Below are 12,960 nucleotides of genomic sequence, written 5' to 3' on the forward strand. Positions count from 1 at the left end.
GATTGAGATGTCACTACCTGAGATGCTATATCCAGATGTTAGGTGTCTCATTCCCTCCCACCAGATGTCCTACTGGTCATGCCTCTCACCCCAGCAGACTGCCAACCACTGCCAGGTCGAAACATTACCAAAACCCCATCGGCCTCACTGGTGCTGCCATCTATGGGATGGCGAAAGAGCGCCACACATCAGTGCTCCTACATCAAGCGCTGAGTGAAGGGCTACCCTCACCCTGGCGAGCCTTGCTGCACATCGGTCCTTCAGCCAGTCCAGCGATCTTTTGTGTAGTGCCATGTTCTGCTTGTCTTTGTAAATGAAAAATGTCTCCCCAGGTGCTCTTATGGAGGAAGCGATAGGATGAGATGTTTCAGACATTCATATAATCCGTATATTTTGTTGTAAATTATTGCAGCTAAACCAGTGAACAAAATTTGTCAAGGGATTGATAAGTAACTTAATGAACCAGATTTTCAAAGGTCTTGGAGCTCGAAGAAACAGCATTAAGCATTCCTAAGGAATAAGTACAACACATGACACATGTTACTAATTTGTTTAGAATTTCAGAATGAGTGTGTTTCTTTGAGTTGTATTGCCCCCTTATATATGAATAACTGAGCGAGGATAAATCACTGTGGAAAAAAATGATGCAAAATCCATACACATTTAATATGATTAGGGACATTAGTCATCTCTGACCTAACAAATGGAATGAGTAAGTAAAAAAATACATATTTCTGCAAAGTTTTTTAACCGCCTAGTATTTGTCTATCTGATTGCTGGGATGTGGCAACGACCCTTGTGTCCCAGTGAATCATAATACACTTAGTAAAGCTCAAAAAATGGTTTAAATTGCTCTGAGCACTATGGGACCTAACTGCTGTGGTCATGTCCCTTAGAACTTAGAAGTACTTAACCCTAACTAACCGAAGGACATCTCACACATCCATACCAGAGGCAGGATTCGATACTGCGACTGTAGCGGTCGCGCGGTTCCAGACTGTAGCGCCTAGAATCGTTCGGCCACTCCAGCCGGAGCAAAGCTTACTTATGCATATTGTAGGCTGGAGCTTATGTGCGAGTGAGTGACACCTGAGGTGAAGGAAGTCAAGATGAGATTTTTTTTGTGGTCGATGTGGGTAAAGTGTCACCCAACACTTACGCCATCTTTGTAAGATATCAATGCTATTTGATGATGAGACACTCTCTCACTATTTTCCACATTCAAGGGTACTATTTAATGTGGATTTTTCACCCAAGAAATCGTATTTGTGACACAACAGGAAGTTATTTGTATGAGCACCCATTGATGGAAGTGTGTACGTTGTTAATGCATGCTGGATCTCTATGGTGGCTCTACTGCAAATAACATTTTTTCTGAAGTTGAGAACAAACAAGCAGTTTGGGCATTAGCAGTAAATCTTGCTGTGTATGTTTTGGGTTTGGAAGCCATGTGCAGCTGTTAGGGAAACGAACATCTGTATTCGCGCAGTGGGGAGAGAATGCAGGGCCCTTGAATTGTTCCCGTGGTAAGCAGACAGTGTGTTCGGTCGAAGAAGCGGACGGACAGCCGTCTTAGACCTCCCTGTTAGGCGTCCCTTGCCACAGCAGGAGGCAGGGCGCGAGAGAAACCTAGGCCACCCAGCCAACACATTACGACAGCATAGTAAACCCCGTTTGTGAACAGGGACGATGGCTATAAAAATTCACGAGGTTCCATGTTGACTTTGGACTGGAAGCCATCAAGTGGTGTCGTCTCTCGACCTGCAGAAGTTCTTGGGAACCCTCAGGTCTTTAAAATAATTTTAGAAGGAATAAAACATTTGTAGATGCTCTGAAATGATCTATGTTGGGACATTAAAGCACTTCTCTTAGTTCAGCTAGGGCCCTGGTCAGACATACAGTAACGTTCAGGCCATCGAAACAATGATCTCCATGATAAACATGTTGTTCGCTTTAAAGCTATACGGGAACTGAAAGTAACAGGCTACCTAAAGTGGCCATGGGGTAAAGAACAAGTCGGGAGCACAGCTTCGTCTCCTCTCCACGCGGAAATCTGCGTGTCAGGGGTAGACCACTTCGCCTGAAAAGACAAGAATTAGGATTAGGAAGAATTAGGAGTGGCCGATGAGTAGAGCAAATCAGTTCGTGGGATGAAATGGAGTTCGTGGACTCCGTCTTCCGATTCAGACTCTGCCTTCCAATTCAGATCCTTGGGTGGAGTGGCTCTTCAGTTTCAGACTCTGGTCTGGAGAGTTTCCTGGTCTCAACTTTTCTAATGAGTGGGTTCCACCAGGGAGACTTTACACTACCACTGGCCTCGACTGGGGAGCCCATAGTGAAGACTTTGAAGAACCAACAGTTTAGACCAGTCATCTCGGACAACTCGCTGTATCGAGAGATATAGTATTCATGAGAGGTCTGCCGTTCTGAAGTTTAATCTCCTTGTGTGCAATGCTGTGTAATGAAGCCAAATAGGTTCAAGGTAGAACCGGAGAACAGAAATTACACTTGCTGCAGTCTGCCGAGATTTCAGTGCTCTGTTACAGAGTAACTGCGATCCATCTAACAGCGCGCCACATTTCGTGGCTGCTGTAGGGAATTACAGGCTCTGCGCAACACTGCTCTTTAGACACTTTAACCTCCTCCGTCACCTGAGAGAGAGACACACATCCAGAAAAGAGGTACTGTATTGCTGCTCCAGTTTGTTAGGGGAAACAAGATCACTTCTGGGTGGAATAAACCCATCAAAGTCTATTCAGTGTTAGATTATTGTAGATTTCGTTATCCGTGTTTACAGCAAAAGGAATTAGTTCAATCAAACAAACTTTAGTTTTTGCCAACCAGCCGACACGTGTGGTTTTGACTGTTTGTTGCACATTTGTGCTGCCATCAGATCACGTTTATTTAAGTCATCATGCTTAACATGTTACTTTCTCCAATCAATATACTTGTGCCATAACTTTTAGAAATGATCAATCCTGTGTTGATACATTAATCAGGCATCAACAATCGACAAAAATAATGGCAAGATCACCATTTCATTAATAGTATTTCAGCATCCACGTTAATTTAGATTCTTACTATGCTATCCTCAATGCAGGTTATGGACTACAAACAAAGTTAAAGGGCAAAATGAGTTATGTACATGCGGTGGGTAGGTAGTCAAGTGGAAGGTTCACTAGCTGAAGCTTTTTTTGTGAGGCAGTGACTCAGAATCGCCTGTCAGCCCCAAAACGTACCGCAAGTCCAGTGTAGTCCACATTAATAGAAAAAAAATAGAATAAAAATAATTAAAATAGAGTAATGAAATTTCTGGAATACATTTCTCTGGGTAACATACTTAAAGCATTAACATAGCAAGGTCACAGGTTAACGTAGGTCCGACTTAACTCATTCCTAATGTGAAATGATAATATGTTAGTAAGTTGTGTAACACCAAGAATGTTGAGTGCAAGCATGTAAAGGTGCATGTATTGTGTTGTGCAGGTGCTGGCTGTGAGTTTTTGGGATATATTTCCATAGCTGTTGTACCAATACAGGGACCTTAATGCTGCTGTGAGTGACACTGAATTTGCCGTCTGATGATGTCCCATATGTGATGAACATGAGATAGACCTGGTGATCGAGCAGGCCTAGGCAACATGTTGACACTCTGTACACCATGTTGTGTTATAGCAGCCGTATGTGGGCTAGCGTTTTTCTGTTGGAAAATGCTGTTCTTTAGCGGCAGCAAAACAGGCCTAATCACCAGACTGACGTACAAATTAGCAGTGAGCGTGCGTAAGATAACCACGAGACTGCTCCTGATGTCGTGCGAAATTGCGCCCCAGACGATAACTCCAGGTGGGTCAAGCACGCAAATAGCTTGTTTGCAGGCCCTCAACTGACCTCCCTGTAACCAACACACAGCCATTACTGACACTGAGGTACATCCAGCTTTCATCAGAAAACACAACACACCTCCATCCTGCCCTCCAATGAGCTCCCGCTTGTCACAAATGGCGACGACTCAGGGTCAGTGGAATGCAGACTACGAGGCACCGAGCTCGGAGGTAACCGATTTGTAACAGTTCGCTGTGTGACTATAGTGCCAGCTGCTGCACAAATTGCAGCTGGAGATGCAGTGTGATGGGTCAGAGCTATACATCGAAGACGATTGTCTTCCCTCTCGGGTAATGCCATGTAGACGTTTGCCAACAATCGTGTACGGTAGCCACATTCCTACCAAGTCTTTGTGCAAAAAGGGAACAGCTTCTCGTATCCCTCTTAGATGACCTCGTTAGTGGAGTGTCGATATAGGCGTCTTTGTTGCCTCAGAGGCATTCTTGACATCAGCTCACCCTGACAACTGCGAACCACCTGCATCGCTTCATGCTTTGCTGCCTTCCCCGACGGCGGTGCCATCTTTCAGCAGTATAACTGTCTGTTTCTCGGAGTCAGAACCGTGTTACACAGGTTTGAGGAGCAATAGAGTGAAGTCACATTGACCAAATCTGCCTGATGTAAATCCTATGGAATCCATCTGGGTCGCTATCGAGCACCATCACTGCGTTCGCAAATCAGCCACCCGTTATTTGCGCGAATTACAAGACCTGTGCGTAGATAGTTAATGCCACATACCATCACAGCCCTATCAATGAACTGTCGGATCCCTGATACGCAGAATCAGTGACGAACAAACAAGCTATTAAGTAGGTGTTGCTAATGTTTTGGCTCATCAGAGAGTTTCCCGATAAACTTCCTGCTGTTTATTAGGAGAACTTACTTTGAGAGTAGTCAGCGTGAGCCCCTCACGCGCGTGTACAGTCCGCCATCCGCAGCGCCACGGTGGGCTCAGAGCGGAGCAGACAGAGGGCACCGCGGGAGGCGCCGCGGCCAGTAAAAGTAGCCTGGCGGACGGCCAACGCGTGACCTGCGTCCGGCGGCCGGCGCTGACGCCGCTCCGCGCCCCGTGACTTGTGGCCGGCCTGTTCCGTGCGCAGCCATCGGCTCCTGCGACTACTCTCTCGAATCTCAGCGAGACCGTTCTCATATAACGCGATATGGTTGGAGAGCTTACCAGCCGAAGGACACTCGGTCGTTTTGCAACACCCCTGCACCTAAGACACGTAGAATTAAGCGCGGTCCGATACCCAGTAATGGTTACCGCCAGGCGTAAACATTCATAACGTCCAAATTTGTGGTTAGGGAAACGTTGCTACCAGCCTCGCAGCAGACAGATTTTTATTTGGAAAAGTGTTTTACACCTCACTGTCGTGTCTTGAGAGGGAGTAAGAAGGACTTCTTTAAGGGCGACAGAAGAGCTTATCTCGTGCGGTGGAATTCGCTACGATCAGCATGTGTTGGTCCGCCTGCCGAATCCCCAACCTGGTCTGGCTGAGCGAGTCTCGAGTTGTGCAGAGCACGGAACTCGGTAGGACTGCTCAGGGAGAAGTGTAGAAGTGGCTAAGTACCAGCGTCATTCCATGACATGGTAGTAGCCCTGGCACATTTCTCTATATACAAGTCCTAACGACGATGTCCCAACTCGACATTCTCGAAGTGCAATATGCTTTCCACTTTAGAGCAATAAACTACACTACTGGCCATTAAAATTGCTACACCAAGAAGAAATGCAGATGATAAACGGGTATTCATTGGACAAATATATTGTACTAGAACTGACATGTGACTACATTTTCACGCAATTTGGGTGCATAGATCCCGAGAAATCAGTACCCATAGAAACCACCTCTGACCGTAACAACGGCCTTGATACGCCTGGGCATTGAGTCAAACAGAGCTTGGACGGCGTGTATAGGTACAGCTGCCTATGCAGCTTCAACACGATACCACAGTTCGTCAAGATTAGTGACTGGCGTGTTGTGACGAGCTAGTTGCTCGGCCACCATTGACCAGATGTTTTAATTGGTGACAGATCTGGAGAATGTGCTGGCCAGGGCAGCAGTCGAATATTTTCTGTATCCAGAAAGGGCCGTACAAGACCTGCAACACGCGGTCGTGCATTATCCTGCTGAAATGTATGGTTTCGGAGGGATCGAATGAAGGGTAGAGCCACGGATCGTAACACATCTGAAATGTAACGTTCACTGTTCAAAGTGCCATCAATGTGAACAAGAGGTGACCGAGACGTGTAACCAATGGCACCCCGTACCATTAACTGAGTGATACGCCAGTTGGCGCTGAAGAATACACGCTTCCAATGTGCGTTCACCGCGATGTCGCCAAAGACACATGCTACCATCATGATGCTGTAAACAGAACAAGGATTCATCCGAAAAATGACGTTTTGCCATTCGTGCACTCAGGTTCGTCGTTGAGTACACTATCGCTGGCGCTCGTGTCTGTGATGCAGCGTCAAGCGTAACCGCAGCCATAGTCTCCGAGCTGATCGTCCATGCTGCTGCAAACGTCGTCGAACTGTTCGTGGAGATGTTTGTTGTCTTGCAAACGTCCCCATCTGTTGACTCAGAGATCGAGACGTGTTTGCACGATCCGTTACAGCCATGTAGATAACATGCATCTCATCTCGACTCCTAGTGATACGAGCACGTTGGGATCCAGCACGGCGTTTCGTATTAGATTCCTGATCCCACCGATTCCATATTCTGCTAACAGTCACTGGATCTCGACCAACGCGAGCAGCAATGTCGCGATACGTTAACCCTAAATCGCGATAGGCTACAATCCGACCTTTATCAAAGTCGGAAACGTCATGGTACGCATTTTTCCTCCTTACACGAGGCGTCACAACAACGTTTCACCAGTCAACGCCGGTCAACTGCTGTTTGTGTATGACAAATCGGTTGGAAACTTAACTCATGTCAGCACGTTGTAGGTGTCGCCACCGACGCCAACATTGTGTGAATTCTCTGAAAAACTAATCATTTGCATATCACAGCATCTTCTTAATGGCGGTTAAATTTCGCGTCTGTAGCACATCATCTTCGTAATGTAGCAATTTTAAAGGCTAGTAGTGTAAGTCTTAAGCTCTCCCTAGCAGTGGAGGAGGGTCCTTTCCATTTACACACATCACTACTAGTAGAAGCCTCGAAGATTCTGCCCTGTCCTGTGCCTTGATCACGCGCTTAATGCGTTATGCCGTCTCTCTTTGGTAGACTTGTAATTTTCCTGCGTTACGTCTTTGGACCGTGCAGCCGAGGACCAGCTGAGCCGCGGTACGTCTTTTCTGGCACACCAGCTCTTTGGCGCGACATTATTGACTACCCGTTTCTGCTAGGATCTTTGCCCCCGTTGTGACCTCTCAGGTGTTCCGCGCTCGGGGCAGTTGGTGTTGGATCGCTACGAGGCGCAAGAACGAGCTTGAGCGGACGAAAGAGAAACACACGCGTGCTCGGCCAGCAGCGGCGCACCGGTCTTTCATGGTAAGACGGTCGCGAATTTGTGATGAACCTGCCTGATTTCAACTGTGGGCGCAGTTCGTCGCGTTGCCTTGGTGCCTGTTTTCTCAGAGAGTCCCCTCCCTGGAGACCATCTCGAAGAACGGTCTCCATCGAAGGTATAAGTGATTTTGGTGCTTTAGTTTCGTTCAACGATTTGCGTTGCAGCCCTAATGTATGTGTTGTTGAAGCAAGAGCAGCCGGCAGTGTATGTGAGACCAGCAGTTATTATTTCTTTTAAAAAATCGGCTGGTTGGATTACTATTAGGAAGCTGATTAGCACGAAGTTGAGTGTCGTATACTTTGTGTTTTTGGGACAGTACCCAGAAGTTATGTACTGTCTGTATTAGATTTTCGGTGTATTGATTGTCATCAAATCGACGTCACTTCTATATTGCTGTAAAATTTGTCTCACTTCTATTGAAAGCACTTACTCAGTCATTAGTAAAGACTCGTATTTTGTAAAGCTAGTCATCTGTAAGCATTTCCTTTATATACGTGTATTTAATTGAAGGCACTCACTCTGTTATTAGTAAAGGTTCGTATTCTGTAAAAGGCAATCATTTGCACATAGAATTTAATATGCATACAGTTAATTGAGTGCACTCACTCAGGATTAGTAAAAGAGCAATTGGTTTTTCATTTATATTGTTGTTTATTGATCTCTTAACTTATATTAATTGTTGTCTGGTTGCTGTTTGCCATGTCTTTGGCTCTGAGCACTATGGGACTTAACATCTGAGATCATCAGTCACCTAGACTTAGAACTACTTAAACCTGAAACTTGCTGGCAAATTAAAATTGTGTGCCGGTCCGGGACTCGAACTCGGGACCTTTGCCTGTTGCGGGCAAGTGCTCTAAGAAATGAGCTACCCAAGCACGACTCACGCCCCGTCCTCACAGCTTCAATTCTGCCAGTGAATCGTCTCCTACCTTCCAAACTTCACAGAAGCTCTTCTGCATACCTTGCAGAACTGGCACTCCTGGAAGAAAGGATATTGCGGAAACATGGCTTAGCCACAGCCTGGGGGACCTTTCCAGAATGAGATTTTCACTCTGCAGTGGAGTTTGCGCTGATATGAAACTTCCTGTCAAATTAAACCTAACGAACCCAAGGGCAGCACACACATCCATGCCTGAGGTGGGATTCGAACCTGTGACCATAGCAGGAGCGCGGTTCTGGAGTGAAGCGCGTAGAACCGCTCGGCCACAAAGGCCTTGCCGGGTCTTCTGTGTTCCGTTGGTATTCCAGTTTTCTGCGAGTTGGGGTGTGTGGGATGGCACCACGTTTCGCTTCGGTGCACAGAAGCTGCAACCTGCCATATAATGGGAAGTGACTCCCAGTTGGGCCCCAGCGTTTAGTTGTTTTGGACGGCTGATTTGCTGCTTCTGGCGTCTCAATTTGAGTCACCTTTTGCCGAGGGCAGCCTGGCGTCAGTGACCGTTTGGTAAACATTTAACGTGTTTCATGTATATTTAAAAAAAAAAGATTTTGTATATTGGTTGGGAATGAATTGTATTAAATTGTAGTTTGTGCTGATTGTGTTATTTGGGTTCTTAACGAACTAGTGTGCGCTTCATGAATCACTTTCATACTGCAAATTATTGCAATTTAAAAAAAAAATTATTTGTGGCACATTTGCTTAAGTCACTTTGTAAGGTGTCAGGCAATTCCAACACCTTCCATGAAAACCCTGACATGATAAGCAAATCCAGTGGTATGTCCATAGCTCCGAATAAATCGTGACATTAAATTAACCAAAGTAATACGAGTGACGAGTGAGCAAATGGAATACCACAGACTAACACAAGAATGCCTAAATGCATGTCGTACCTTCCCACCGTGAGACAGACGCAGTTTCGAGGGGAGAAACGAGAACGGAAGCCGAGAGCAGAACCGTGTTAAGCTAGAAGGTCCTACAATAAGGGACGGACTGGACACCCACGTCGCCAGCTAACCACTAGAGCCACACAACCCACACGTTTTAGCGTGAGACTTTTTCGCGTCTCTGTTACGTCAAGGACCACACCCCCCAGCCCATGTTAAAAGCTAGAGCCCTCCAGAAAAACAGTATAGATCTTACGATAACACAAAAAGGGGGACTACCACTCGAAAGTGTTAGTGTGAGCCTTTTCGCGTGTCTGTTACATTAGGACCACCCCGCAGCCCATGTTAAAAGATAGAGCCCTCCAGAAGAACAGTATAGATCTTACGATAACGTTAAAAGGATCACACCAGCTACAGGTTTTAGCGTGAGACTTTTTCGCGTCTCTGTTACGTTACAAACTTTAAAAACATTGCCCCACCACGAAAAGTATAAAGTTTCTCATTGGATAGACAGAATTTTTGTAGGCGGAGCTTAAGGTTAACATTGAGACCCTGATTGGTCAGATAAAAACACAGCCAGATAGTTTTTTTGTAAACCAACTTCGGTAAATTGTAGTAAGGAGAATTTAGGAGACAGTTGCTTCCGAGATGGCGAGCTGAGCGGAGCTGAGCTGCCCGCCGCTGCCCTGACGCTGCCTAAACACCGACAAGGTAATGAACGCACGCGATGCCGCATTTTTGAGCGCATAAGGCTTCACTCAGAAATGCAGAAGTCTCATCTGTTACAACCCCTTTTTGCGTAATACTAGTGTCGATCGTTAATTAAAACTCATGGTTTTCACATTTGCCACTTGAAGAACAGATCTAAAACGCGATGATTTTTCTTTTATATAGTTATTGAGAAGCCACATCAGCCACTGTAATTTACTACAAGTTAGATAAGTAATTAAAGATAATTGAGGGTCACAGTAGACCATTTTGATAGTTTTTTCTTTTGTGAAACTTAAATTAAACCTATATTATAGAGGTGATATGACATAGGTCATCCTTCGATCGATTGCAGAACTTGGAAACCCATTCAGGGAATATTCGTTCACTTTTTTGTTGAAAGCAGTTGGCTTTTACCATCCTGTATTAAAACATTTCCTTTTATCAATAGTGAAATTTAGAAACGATGTTTTGTGAGTAGAATAAAATTTCTGATGGTAAACTTAACTGCTTTTTCGAGGTTATTTTACCAGCTAACTAAAAATAGGAAAGCCTTGAACCCCTTCCACTAAATTTAGTTAGTATTAAGATTCTTTTACAGGGAGTGCAGTGGAGCTGACGCTAAGATCATTTAGTATTTGGTTATATCATCGCTAGTCTCACTGAACTCTTCTGAATTCTACATGTCATGTGTGGTCTGGCGTCTCCTTGCCAGCAACAGGTCCCAGGTTCAAACTAGTCAGTTCCCTAAAAAACACGCTCAGAGCGTCGTTGCGCGAAAGTGGTAGGGAGACACGATATAGAACAAACAGAAACCACCATGAATGTTTAGAACTTACAGATTGTAATTTATTGGTCCTTTAAGTATTGAAATCTCTATGGCTCATCCCTTTAATTCAGTTTTCGTAATTGTAATTTGCTGCCTTGCTTAAGAAGCAATCTGTCTGTGATATTTTGAAATCGTCTTAAAGATGGCCACGTGTTGTGGTCTCTTAGCTGTTTTATAAATATTGTCTTTGACTAAACTGTTAATTTATTGATTTGGTAGTTGTGTTTAAGGAGTGAAATTAGAGGGGCCTTGAACTTCCATGCTAAGTGTAACCCTCATTCCGACTTCCTCAGTGACACCAGCCATGTGCCACTGCTGTGCGTACGAGGCTCTTTATAAAGTTCAAACATTTGCTCGCCTCTTGCGGAAATTTTCGGAAACTTGTGGTAATTTCCTACGGGACCAAACTGCTGAGGCCATCGGTCTCTAGGATTACACACTACTTAATCTAACTCAAACTAACTTACGCTTAGGACAACACACACACTCCCGTGCCCGAGGGAGGAGTCAAACCTCTGACGGGGACAGCCCCGCGAACCGTAGCAAGGCGACCTGGACGGCGTGGCTCTCCCGCGCGGCCGCCCCTTGCGGAGTCAGCACAAGTGCGCAGCCGCTTCTCGGTCAAGGACTTATCTAAAAGTGAATTAATGGATTGGTTGGAATGTTTCTTTCATTCGCTAAACCATTGCTTAAGCATTTGCTAGTGTTACACCGAAACCGAAAGGACTCCATATCGCTACACAACGTGAATGGTAATTTGTGCACTGAGCTGGTGTTCCCAGAATATGTAAGCTTGATCCCGTGAAGAATAAACCAATACCCACCACAACGTTTTGAGGAAACACCTGGTGTGTTTTTCCGAGGAGCTGAGTCACAAACAGTGTCTTGAAAACGACAAACAAGAAACTAACATTATTGTCATTCGAAAGAAAAGCAAGCTCGACTGTTACTGATTTTATAAAATGTTGCCACTGAAACGAATCTAAATACACTGAAAAGAATCTAAATGTACTGAAACTAATCTAAATGATTTACGATCGTTGACGTGAGATGTACACGTTGTCACAATAAGAGTAGCCATTGCCACCACGGAAGACATCAAGAATGCATTGATGCAGGTGGTCTGCAATTGCGCTCCGTAGCCTACAACTGTCATGATCCATTCGATTATTACTATGCTTTGGACTCCCAAGTGATTGTCCTCAGTAGAGCAACACTTTCCCCGCAGTCTTGCGTACGTGGTGCGGAGAATGTTTCGAATTGCTCCTCCACTGAGTGATGATGTGTCAAAGTACCAGCATCATGTTGGCATACAAAAATACTGATTCAGTAGATCAGGTGACAAATTTCATGCGATTCGCAAACCAATCTCGATTATCCCATGCCTCAAACGATCGTCACTGGCGATGCCATTGAGTCAACATTGGTTCTCTTAGGGGTTGTCTGCTGCGGTGACCCTTGTTCAACCATCTGCACTGATCGGTGTACTCTGGCACCCTCGCGCCTGCTCGTGGCTTCAAACTCCTTCAAATATTTTCCGTAGATGCCCACAACAGTAGCACTGGAGGAGCCGACCAATATCGCTCTTGTCACCCGTGCAGTCGCCAGAATGATTCCTCATTCGCGTCTGCTCCACCTACATTTTGCTCAGAACCAATATAAAAAGCTTCTAAGGATGATATAGGGGAGGTTCTTCAGAGACTTAATCGTCAAAAAAAAAAAAAAAAAAAAAAAAAATACAGAATACGTCACCTCGTTTCCGAGTTATTTTTAGAATAAATTAGATACCCGTGGTCTAGGGGTAGCGTCTTTGATTCTTAATCAGAACGTCTTCGGTACCGGGTTCGATTCCCGCCACTGCCTAAATTTTGATAAATAATCAGCATTGGCGGCCGAAGACTTCCTGCATAAGAAGTCAGCCACATTCTGCCAACGGCCTTGTGAAAGAGGGTGGAGGAGCGGATAGAGGTTCAGGGCACACTCTTGTCCTAGGGGTGGGAAATTGCCCCTAAAGGCGGAAGAATCAGCAATGATCAACGACATGAGGATGCAGAAGGCAATGGAAACCACTGCATTAAAGACGCGTGACGTGTATCCACAGGACATGTGGCCTGTAGTTGAAGAAGTGTCATGATGAGCTCTCCATTGGCAAAAGATTGCGGAATAGTCCCCCATTCGGACCTCCGGGAGGGGAC

This window comes from Schistocerca gregaria, chromosome 5 (genome assembly GCF_023897955.1).
Source record: "Schistocerca gregaria isolate iqSchGreg1 chromosome 5, iqSchGreg1.2, whole genome shotgun sequence".
NCBI lineage: Eukaryota > Metazoa > Arthropoda > Insecta > Orthoptera > Acrididae > Schistocerca > Schistocerca gregaria.